Source organism: Scardinius erythrophthalmus, assembly GCF_964197995.2.
Source record: "Scardinius erythrophthalmus genome assembly, chromosome: 6".
In the NCBI taxonomy this organism is placed as follows: Eukaryota; Metazoa; Chordata; class Actinopteri; order Cypriniformes; family Leuciscidae; genus Scardinius; species Scardinius erythrophthalmus.
In genome coordinates this window covers 7,295,153-7,306,958 of record NC_138226.1, presented here as the reverse complement: position 1 = coordinate 7,306,958, position 11,806 = coordinate 7,295,153, and the positions used below count along the sequence as shown (strand labels likewise).

The following is an 11,806-nucleotide window of genomic DNA, read 5'->3' as shown; positions in this document are numbered from 1 at the left end:
TGGGACACGTTTTGTCCATGTCTCAAGAAAGAATCAGAAAATCACAAAGTGTGGGAACGCACTATAAAACTAACATCAATATTTTAGCAGACTGCAACCCTGTAATATCTGCAGCCAAGCCAACTTATCATCATCACTCTGTCGTTTACAGATATAATTAATTAAACACAACAAATTTGCATTTTTATCTTACAAATGTAATCATCCGTTGTGTTTACAGCCAATAGGTTTCCTTGTAGTGTGCTCCGCCAATCAGATTCGTCTCTTGGGTTCAGCCTCCCGCCCTGACGGACGCATTATGGGCGGTCCCTGCGCTCCTTCAGCCAATCACAGTGTGTTTCTTTAACCACGTTGCGCGCTACCGACGAGCGACCCCGCGAGAGTATTCTAGGCCGCTCGTGTGATCAAACAGATCTACTCCGTTCCCTGGAACATCATCGAGATTAGAGGTGTGGGCTCTCAACTTTATTCCAATGGCGGACTGGGGTCCAATGAATCTGTATTGAGGTGCCGATCGCCGCATTCCCACCCGTGAGTACTGACGCTTCTCCACTCTTGTGTTATTTTTAGACGCTGGATATTTTGCGCGTGTTCCCGCTGTGTTTATGTAGCTAACGCAAATGGATAATTTTTTTTTCAGATCCTCACGCAAGTTAGGTGGAAATCTGGTTATTTGAGAGGGATAGAAGACGTAGAACTGCTGTATAGTAGATGTTAACCCGCCCCCGCTGCTGGAAGGTGCATATTATGGTGTTTAGTGGTGAACGGGAACGCGCGTGTAGTGTGAAACTGTAATAACGCACGCGATGCATCGCTGCAGCTCTGATCGGAAGCGGGGCACGCGAGCCTGTCATAATGCAGTTCCACAGTCCACAATGGAAACGCGCACGGAGGATAGATAGATAGATGGAAAGAGAGAGACGGCTTGTTCTGGATGAAAACACGAGTCCGACGCGATGCTATTAGTCAAGTGCGTTTACAATGCAACTTCCAAATGATATTTCTGTCGAAAGACGTGTTTGTGTGAAGCAGAAATCACCTATTCACATGCGTAAATTTGTCCGGCCAGCTCAATTTAGTCGCTACTTCCGCAAATAATTTGCAAAACACGGACACGTCTGTCATCATCTATCTACCTACCGTCATTGTTTGGCTTTTTTTCCCCACCAGTGAAACACACAATGAGTTCTCAAACCGTCAAAGGTCCTGAGTGTCATTCAGTGAAGGCATATATATGGTGGCAGCTGTCAAAAAAAGTGTTTACCCTATAAAGTGCTCTGTAAATAAATTATTATTATTAATATCACTTTTATCAATAACCAAGATTAAATCTAAACAGTAAATAGTATAATAGTTCAATTTTTTTTTTTTTATTATTTACTCTTACATCCAAGTCACTTGAAAGTCCCATCAGGTTGGTTTATTTTTTTTCTAAATACCTACTACTCTAAAGTAACAAACATATTTTATGTATCTTACCACATAAATGCTGTTATTTTAACCATTCCCAGCCACTGACAGTGTTTTTGATCATTTTCCCAAAAGTTTCATGTCCCCCAGAGTATTTTTTGTTTGAATGTCTGAACAAGCAATATATCAAAAGAAAGAACAGACCCTCTGCTTTAAAAAAAAAAAAACATTTTATTCTAGCTTCAATCATGCATTCCTTTTTTATCAACACTTGAATTTGGCTAAGTTTCATAAAAAAGGCAACGTTTTGAGCAAAAAGCTGAGAAAATTGTGTTTTTAGATGAGTCCATCAACACACCCAAAGCTTCACAGTCCTATAGCTCGTCCTGGGTCGACATTTCATTTGGTAACATTAACCAGTTTTGATTTATGTTTAATATTGATGATTGTGTTACATCTGCTTACTTAAATCACTTGTTTCTGCTGCTTTTTCGCCTGTGTTTTGATCGGGAGATTCAGTATTCTTTCAGAGGATGCGTAATAGCGCCCCCTACCGCATAACAGTGAAAACACGGAAAGCCATTCTCGTCAGTGGCGGGGAAAGAGTTAGGCCTAATAGTCACCTTTTTTTCAGACCATTAGTCATCAAATTCTCGGTAAACACCACAAGTGTAAATTTATGGTGACAGCAGGTGCAGCTTAATCATATGAAAACTGGCTCACACACAGATCTTTTTGTGTTTCAAGTCATTTCAAGTGCGCTTGGATGTGACCACATGTTATGATATCTGAGTGGGTGATTTGTTTACTTAGTTATTAGCCTCTCCATTTTCCCAGTTTGACCAGTGCACCTGGTGTGCATTGTCCTGTTTTACTGTGTTTGCCTGTTTAATGCACCCGCCTCTCCTCAACAACAGTGTACTGTTGTTGTTTTTCCTACTTCAGTCATGTCTTTTCATCACGAAACAGCAATCATATTTTAATGCTCATATCTCATATCTATCAGTAGTGCTTCTAGTGTTCAGAAATGTCCGTCTCCTTTTTACTGTGATATTCTTGTGGGGTCACTCACTGTGGTAGGCTATGTTTTGTCCTTTGTCAAATCACTGGACCGTTTTATGTTTCTCATCAAAGCTTTTGAAATGGAAAAATTGAGTTGAATGATATCTGGTTAGTACCGTATGTCAAAGCAGTTCTATTATCCTGACGCCCTGCTGAAGTTTTAATGCCTAGTGTGGTGTGGTGTCATATGAAATAGTTTTAATATTGTAAGGGAAGAGCATCCATCAAAGCAGTTTAACCATCCAACCTCAGAGTAGCCCGTGTGATAACCTGATGATGGGCTGTTGTCCTCTGCGGAGCAGAAGTGCATGATTCACTTAGAGACAGCCAATCTCATGCTGCTTACTTCTCCTTAGTCATAGATACCCTGAAGACTCAAAGCTCATATTTGTCTCCTAATAATGACTTGGCTGCGCTTATCAGAGATGTGGAAAAACATTATCAGCAGATTATGTGGAAATGCAGTTTGAGAGCGTTGCTGTTCTTATTTGGGTGTTAAGTTGAATTCGCCACATGCTTGTCAGTATTATTTATACATAAGCTTTCTCTGACAGTCTGCTCGCCACTCAAACACACCGAGGTGCTGCTTATGTTTGGCCTGTCGGCCACCCTGGCTGTTAAAGAAGTGTGTAATCCGTCACATGGTATCACTGCATACTTGTTAACAGCTTGTTTTAGGGTCATGCCATTGTCTACATGAGCAGTGCATCAGTTAATACGTTTTCGACCAGTTCGTTTACTGTGACGTGGAGAGATTCCTGTGCCGCGATCTGTATTGGTTGGGCAGACGAGTTTAGCCACGGGGCACACAAAAAGTGCCATTGAGTATTGGGTGTCTCATTTGATGTCAAGTTCAGAGTTGAAGGTTAGGCTTAGCTGCGTATTTGTTCTTCTCTGTGGCACTTTGTTGCGCCAGACGTGTCAGATTGAATTTCATCTCGAGTCAATTGGCTTCATTTTGTTCATTGGGCTACTAACGAAATATGCAGGAATGACATGGGTGGTGTAGTTTGATTATTTGAACCGCTGATAAAATGATCTGGAGTGAAACTATTTATATCATGTGCAAGTAGAGCTGGCCAGTATGTTTAAAAAAAAAAAAAAAAAAAAAAAAAAAAAAAAGAATCTATTTAATCGTGTTATCAAAAAATTTTAGGGCTGGTCCGAATACCATTGTTTTGAGCTTCGAAGCTTCGGTAGTAATGAGCGTCGAATATTCGAAGCTTCGGAGAGAGGGTGCTGAACATATTCTTCTCTCTAATAAAGGCAGGAATCTCTATGTGTCTGTATGTCCGTTTGCATTTTGATTATTTCGAGAACCGTTCATCCAATCGACTTCACAAGGGAGTGCAGTGTCGCATTTGGTGCAATATAGATGGACACGCGAGACGCGACACATTCAGAATTAATAAACTTTAATAAACTACAGAACAGGCAGGGCTTATGCTCTGAGAGCGGACACTGCACTAGTGATATTAAAACACATCTTCCCCTGAACAACACAGAGTAAATACACTTGCACGTAAAACACACACACACACACACAGGTCTGTTAACTTAAGCAATACTTTTAATAAGGTAGTCTAATATTTTTCTGACTAACAAATCACTGACAGAGTAAAGGGGAGATTTAAATAAAGAAAAACGAAATTTAAATAAAGAAAACGAAATTTAAATGAAGAAAAACAAAATGAAGTTAAATTAAAAACGAGATTAATTTAGATTGATAATAACGGGTAAAAAGCTTAATACGTTTTGTTTCTATTATTCTATTTTCCACAATGTCAAAGTAACGCAGCTTAACCCAAAACACAAGCTCAGGCCAAGAAGCAGCAAATATATTTATTAAGTATAACGAGGTTGGGTTCCTTCAACCGTCCGTCCGTCCTATTAAAAATGGCTAGGCTATATAAGATAATTGTAAAAAAGAGTATTGTATTTCGTCAGATTTTATAGTGTTAAACATATTCAAGCGCGAATGAGAACCGTTTCGAGGGGATGCCAGGTGTGCAAAAAAAACAAAACCAAACGAATATTCGAATGTCAAATTTTCAAATCGAATACCAACCCACCGAACAAATATTCAAATATTCGGGTCCAGCCCTAAAAAATGTCTATGTATCGATACTGAAATATTTGAAACGATTCCAATAGGCTACTCCTTTTCTGCAGTATCGATACACTGACTCTCCGACGGCAAATTGACACACACCCCCCTCCATTCACTCACTCGTCTTAAGGCCCGTTCACACCATGGACGATAACTATAAAGATAACGATAAAGATATAATTCTAAAAATCGTTCTCCATATTAAAGAATAACAGAGTTCACACCACAACTATAACGATAAAGATATGAGGAACGATATCGTTGGGATCACTTTCAGAGCGATTTTTTTTCCAGCTGTCGAACGATAAAACACTGACAGCCAATCAGAATCCATTCTAATTTAAAGGTCTCGTGCATTTAAAATGGATCTGGATCATCCGGGCGCGCGCGTGCTTAGAATAAAAAGACCATTATCGGTCGTTGGTGTGGACGCATATATAGTTATCTTTATATTTATCGTTATCTTTATCGTTATCTTTATCGTTATCGTGCTTGGTGTGAACGGGCCTTTATTCACTCCAATTGATCAGGGCTTGCATTGCGCATAATTTTAGTCAATCCTGCAGGTTTCAAGTTTACACAAAAGGCGCACACACCACAAAAAACATAAAGCCACATCATTAACAGCTCGTTTAATTTTGCTCAAGTTTATAGAGCCGCTCTTATGTTGCTAGACATGGAACAAACAATTGTGAAATTAGTTTTTAGGGAAGTTGAATAAAAAGCACATTAAATCACTGCGATATTCAAGATATTCATTCATGTTGCTTATTCATCACAGATAAAATATTCATGTTTCTTATATCGCCCAGCCCTGTGTGCAAGTAGCCTCTTTTCTGGACTGTTCCTGTTGTACAGAACCGGCACGTCTTAGACAGTTAGTCGGGTGGAAACTAACAGCGCTGGTTTCTAGTTAGTCTAGAGGGAAGATTGAATAATGGGCGTCCGCAGCAGTAAATACAGTAAGTTATTGTATGGTGCGATGCACATAAATAATGAACACAAAGGAGCTATGTGTGTCACGAAATGAAAGCTGCAGCTTTATTCGTGTCCTCATTCTACCCTCGTCTAGAGCTGTGCTCATGATATCTGCATTCTTAATACTTCATAAGGATATTTCTAGTGTTAAAAATGGAGTGAATACTCTGCTGAAATCTGAGTTGTTTCTAATATATTGATAACCTATCCCCCAATGAGTTGCTAAATTGCATCTGTGCTTGTTTACTTGCTTAAATGTTCCTCGAAATATGCCGATACAAATATTTTTTGTAATTCTGTTTTTGTTTAGTTCTGTTTCTATATTGAGGGGTGCTGCTATGTTCCACAATATAAGGAGCTTCTTTTGTTGACGTAGTATGTGCACAAGTACAGTAATGCTTGATCATTATAATACAATTGCATGTATTTCATCTCCCCCAGTTTCATACTAAAATGTCAAAAAAAATCTCTATTTTTGTAAATTGATTTAGGTTTAGACCATTTTTACAACCACCACCTTGGCAGTTAGAATTAACTTTTTTCCTTCCCACAATTCTTTGTTTAAATTTTCTTTTTAGTGGTGACACTTCAAATTGGGGGGAAATCTCCCCTTAGTTGATTCTAATGGGGGGGATTTTTTAATTTGAGTGGGGGAGTTGGGTGGGGAGGCATTTTTAGACAATAAAAAAAAAAAAACTTTGTCTCTCCTAAATGTTTGCTCAATTATTGTATTTGTGTTTTTACAATATGGTAATTTTGTTGCTTAAAGCTTGATTTCAATCTTTAAATTAAATAAAAAAAGTACTAGCACAAATAAATACAATAGAATAAAGATACAAATGAATTAAAGAGTTTTTTTGGGCAGGTCTAACACTAGTATTCAGGTACAGAAATACTACAGAAACGGAGTAAAGTAATCAAATGTAAAATAACACTGGATAGTCTTGTAGTAAATGAAATAAATAGGCTATTAATTAGGGCTGCACGATATGAGGAAAAGCTGCGATGTGCGATAACATTGTTTAATATTGCGATGACGATATGACTTGCGATAAATATTCAAATGTGAATGTTAGCTATACTGTTCCCATGTCTTAGTGCTTTAATATGTTCTTTGCGTGATAGGTCAAACGTTTATTACCTGCCTGGTTCAGATTACATGATTTTAGCGCGATTTTGGCACGATCCGTTTGACGTAGGGTGTCGTGGAGATTCGTAAACGACAACGGGCGTCGGGACGATGGGCGATGCTTCACGACAGAAAGACTAGCATGTTAAATTTTTTAACGGTCCTCCACGACGGGTTGAGTATGTGAGCGAGAGTGAGTGAGAGTGCGAGCAACAGTGAGTGAGCGTGTGTGTGTGAGTGTGTGTGTGTGTGCGCGAGTGAGTGAGCGAGGGACTGTGTGTGTGTGTGTTTGTACGCGCGAACTGAGCGTATGTGTCCGTGCGAGTGAATGTTTGCATGTGACGGCACGCGATGACTGGTCGGAAAGCAACGTGTAGTCTTGTCCACAACACTACAAGATTTTAGGAGTCAAAATCGTGTAATCTGACACCGTGACTATTGTAACAGACACAAAAATCTTGTTATCTGAACCAGGCATTATTCATCGTGTCAGGCTGTCTGTTGCGATGTGTTCATCGCGCGAGTTCATATCGCGATGACGATGAAAATTCGATGTATCGTTCAGCCCTACTATTAATCCTGATTCCTTACTGTGCGTTCACACCGCCGCCGACTTGAGCTTCCAAAGTTACCGGAAATCATTCATTTTCAATGGAAGCTGGCTTCTCTCAGCTGCAAGGAGCGTCAAATTCCTCGGCGTCGCGTTTTGGGCGTTTTGAGCGTTTTGAGCGTCAATCTGAAAGTTGAGAGAAGCTCAACTTTATGGTAATGAGCTATGACGCGGTTCAGCGGCAAGCAGCGGCAAAACGCCAGCAACCAATCGGAATATAGACGTCCTTCGCGCTGGCTGATTCCGGAGAAACATACGATGTAAACTTTCGTTCCTACCAAAACATTAGTTCCGAGAAAAAATTATTAATTGCAGAGTTTAACCATCATACAGTGAAAGTGTATCATTTGCATGTGTTTTAAAGTCCTGTCAGCAAGAACGAGCAGAGAGAGAGAGATCCCCGGCCGCGCGCGCGCTTACTCACCCGAGCGCTGTCTTGAATGCAAGACTCTTGCTCTCTCTCTCTCCCTCGCGCATATTATTCAAAATCAATTGATACGATGGTGTCGAAAAAAAAACTCTCCAGTGATGAAATGTTTTCTGTGTTGACAAATCTTGCGCGATATCCTAAATTGCCGAATGCATTGCTTGTTTTTTCTGTTTACATTTCATGGTGTGACACTTCTCTTCTTCCATGATCGAACACAGAATGCTGCTACGTCAGAGCGGCCAAAGCGTCAACAAGCTTCCCCGTACTTTTTGACAAGCGTCTTTGACTGGGCGGCCAGAGCTTCTTTGCAGCTCAAGTCGGCGGCGGTGTGAACGCACAGTTACAATTAAAGCTGTCTTTTGCTGTTTTATCAACATTGACAGACACATGCTGCTGTCACTTTAAGAGCTAGTGCATGGATCCATTATACTGTTACACATGTTTATTTAAGACATAACCATCTGTTTACGAGAATACTCGCAAAGACCGCAACTTTGACACAATTTTGTGTGCTATTTGACCATTAAAGCCATGAAAAATAACTCCGTTTTGGTCCTCCCAAGCTGTTTGTGAGGCGGCTTTGTGTATGCGCGCAGAGAACCATCTCTCAGAGAGTACTAATAGTTTAAAATCGCTTGAATGTTTAAATTGTTCAGACTTAAAAAGACATGCAAATGATAAACTTTAGTGATTTTAGCGATTTTGCAAGTGACAATCCCGTTAACTGTCCCGACTCCCGAAACTCGAGAGTCTGATATCTCACGTTTTGAGAGAGAGAAGACGCAGCACCGCTGAATCACTCACGAGTCACGCTGTGTGTGAAATTACGTCTCGTGGAAAGTTTTAAAATTACTGATTTGATTTTATAATCTGTGTGGATTAATTTACTCACACAACTTAGATGCTAAAGTGAATCAATGTTTGCGGGAATTTCCCGCATTATAAGCGCGAGACCTGCGGAAATGATTAAAATAATGCGCAACACCCGTAATCCCGTGTCGAAATTCAAGCCATGCTGGTGCGATTGAGCGTCTTTCATCGCTCCCCGCCAAAGGAGTATACTTTGAAAGGCTCGCACACTCAATTGTGTGCAAGAATGAGCGTAACGCGGAATATAAAGTATACCCGGGCCTTTAAAATGACCAAACAGGTCTTTGCTGCAGAATTCTGTTTGATGGTCTCTGGCTTTGCTGTAAAATTCAGTCTCACCATTGAGGTTTCATGCTTTTTCTCTCCTTTTTATGCTTTGTTCCGTGTTTATATTTGGAAAGTGTGACTCAAAGTTGTGTTAAAGCTGGTGAGTAAAGTTTTAAGAGTAGATTTATTGGACTGGAAGTATTGGCCCTTGGGTCACAGGGGTGGGGGAGGGATGCTTCTTTAGGCTGACTAATTGGGCAGCAGCATGGCCAGTGGAAATGGAGGAGCGGGATGAAGGGTTTTTGTCATGGGCCTGGTGATGAAACCGAGGCTAACATGGCTGAGACATCCTGAAAGCTTCCCAGAGGGCACATCACTGCCGCCCCATCTCCTCGTCACAAAATCTGGGCGGCGCAGAACCTGCAGGTCTGCAGCAATTACTCATGCTGAATAAGTTTGTATGTTGAAACTGCGGTTGCATAACTCCTTTTAGAACAAGTACAAGGCCTTAAGAAAGTACACCAATCGCATCAGCTGTGCGTAGAAGGGCTAGGGCACGGCCAGCCGTTTCATAACTTCTTACACAAAAGGAATCAACCATTAGCGAAGAGGGGGGGAATGGCTTCCTGCATATGACAATGTCGGGATCTGTGAAGCGCTAACGATGACTGCTCAGTTCCAGTGCTCAAAGGTCGTGCACAGATGTTTGACCACAACACGCACCTTAAGGAGACATCTTTTAGCATTTAACATTGTTGTGCGTCATCCATATTTATAGTGCACAGTCACAGAATGTTAAAACACTTGCTCTAGTTTGTTCCAAACTCTTTCACCAATCCTGGGGCCTACATAGTGAATATAAAAACTGATGTATTAATGAGCTGCACTTTTTATATAGATTGACTGATACTGTTTTTAATATAATTTATTTATTATTATTAATTATAATTAATAGTATAGTAATAATAATTCCATTGTATTTATTCAGAGTATTTTTATAATCAAAATGCTTTGTTTTGAACTATATTTAACTGTTAAGCTTAAAATGCTAAAAAAATTGCTAATACTGTTCTACTACTAATAATATACGTGTATACTATTTATTAACTTTATTATTATGCCATTATATTTATACACAATTTTTTTAAATAAGTTGGTTTTCATCTAACATTCAAGCTTAAAATTATAAATGCGTTCGTTTATTATTATTATGCTATTATATGTATCCAGAGTTGTTTTGCGAGTCATCTCAAACTATTGCGCTAAAAAGGCTGGCCTACGTTTCCCACTTGAGAATGAATGACTGTAATAGGATGTTTTTTGGCCAATACCGATAATAATTTGTAATGAACATGGATCAGATCCATTTAACATTCAGCAGGCCAACAGAAATACTACAGAAAAAAGATACATAGGAACTAAACGAAGCGATATACTAGCAAACAACGACGTTGTGACGTTGCTGTGCTAATCAGTCACGAAAGCTTATTGTTTGCATGCGTTTTTAATAGGGCTGCATGATATATCATTTTAGCATTGATATTGCGATGTGACTATCATTGATGATCGCAGGATGTGCGATGTCAAGTTTATGGATCGATCGTAGTCGATTCGTACACATGAACTGAATGGTTCTGTATTATAGTACGGGCAGGTGTTTCAGCTTTCACTTTTTTTGAAACACATATAGCTTGCAACTTTCTCATTGCGAGACAAGTGATAGTTTGCTTGAATTTAAAGGTGCCTTTGCCTGCAAAACTGAATCCTCCCGAGTTGAACATCTCCCTGAAGTGTCTTTATACAGCTTTGCACTTTTTCGGGAATGTTTTAGGAATGCAATTAAATGCAGAAAGACACGACCAGCGAGAAGAGGTCTTGCCCTTCGATTAAATGAGAGTTAGTTAGCAGTAAGCACCAGTGACAAATATACTTGGACATCTGATGCTACGGCTAGAACGGTCTGCTTGTATGGAGGCACTAAGAAGTGATTAAAGATACCGGTTTAGGCTTTGATATGTTTTCTCTGATCCTACACAAAGTGGTTTGTTTGATTTGTGTGCATTCAAGGCAGATTTTAAGATCATGGCGTTAGCCACGATGAGTCATAGCATGATGCTAAGATGCACCTGCCAGGCCTTTAGCCGTTCAGCTTGGTTATCTTCACTTTGACTGCGGGTTTGATCTTTAGGATTCCCGAAACGTGGTTATTGCGTTATCGCTGTACGAGGGCTTCCTCAACTAACACTGGTGAAAGCTTCTGTCAGCACTGTGCATTTCACAATAATTCAACCCTTTTGTTTTCCGTTCAGTGAAATAACAACAGAGGACAAGCACATACTATCTGCAAGTCATATGTGTTCTGTTGCTTTCTCAATGAGTCATGATCGAGGAAGACTATTTGTATTTTAGATAGAATGAAAGATCCATGAATAATACACATGGATGTGCCTCTGGGGGAAAAAAATAACTCTTGTTTGTTTTCTTCAGTGGCATAGACTGGAAATGGTATCCTGTGGAAATGGAGTGTCTTGGTTGGAAGAGTGTTTGCTGTGGGCAAAAAAAGACCCTGTAATGTGGGGTTTGATTTATTGACAAAAAAAAATGGTTTAAGTTTCTTGTTATTTAGACTAGTGTCAAAAATAGAGTAGTTGAATTACTGAAGAAAAAAAAAGAGAGTGTATTTTGCAGTTTCATTTGGCTGAATGGAAACGGCAGATATATTATCCTGAGGTACTTGGAAGTTCATTGCAGTTTTTCATCGTGAGAGAAACTATTTTGTTAGTTGATTAATCTTAAAGTAATTTCTTTGGTTAATCAGGAAATGCTCTCCCTCAAAATTGAAGTTTATAATGACTGCTATACATTGTATTATGAGGTGCCTACTCTTCTGAGGATCCCATTACATTTACAGGTCATATGAAAATATACTTGTTGCGTGGA

At 39.6% G+C, this 11,806-nt stretch overlaps 1 protein-coding gene across 2 annotated transcripts in view; it reads left to right on the top strand.

Moving 5' to 3' along the window:
- The first annotated feature begins 325 nt into the window (after nt 1-325).
- Nucleotides 326-11,806, top strand: part of adarb1b (adenosine deaminase RNA specific B1b) — a 157,152-nt gene continuing 145,671 nt past the window's right edge. Inside the window, exon 1 of one of the 2 annotated variants that reach the window (XM_081369203.1) lies at nt 326-531. The gene's annotated coding sequence lies outside the window, so the exon portion shown is untranslated. The remainder of the gene's footprint in view (nt 532-11,806) is intronic. The other variant, XM_081369205.1, reaches the window with a different exon arrangement.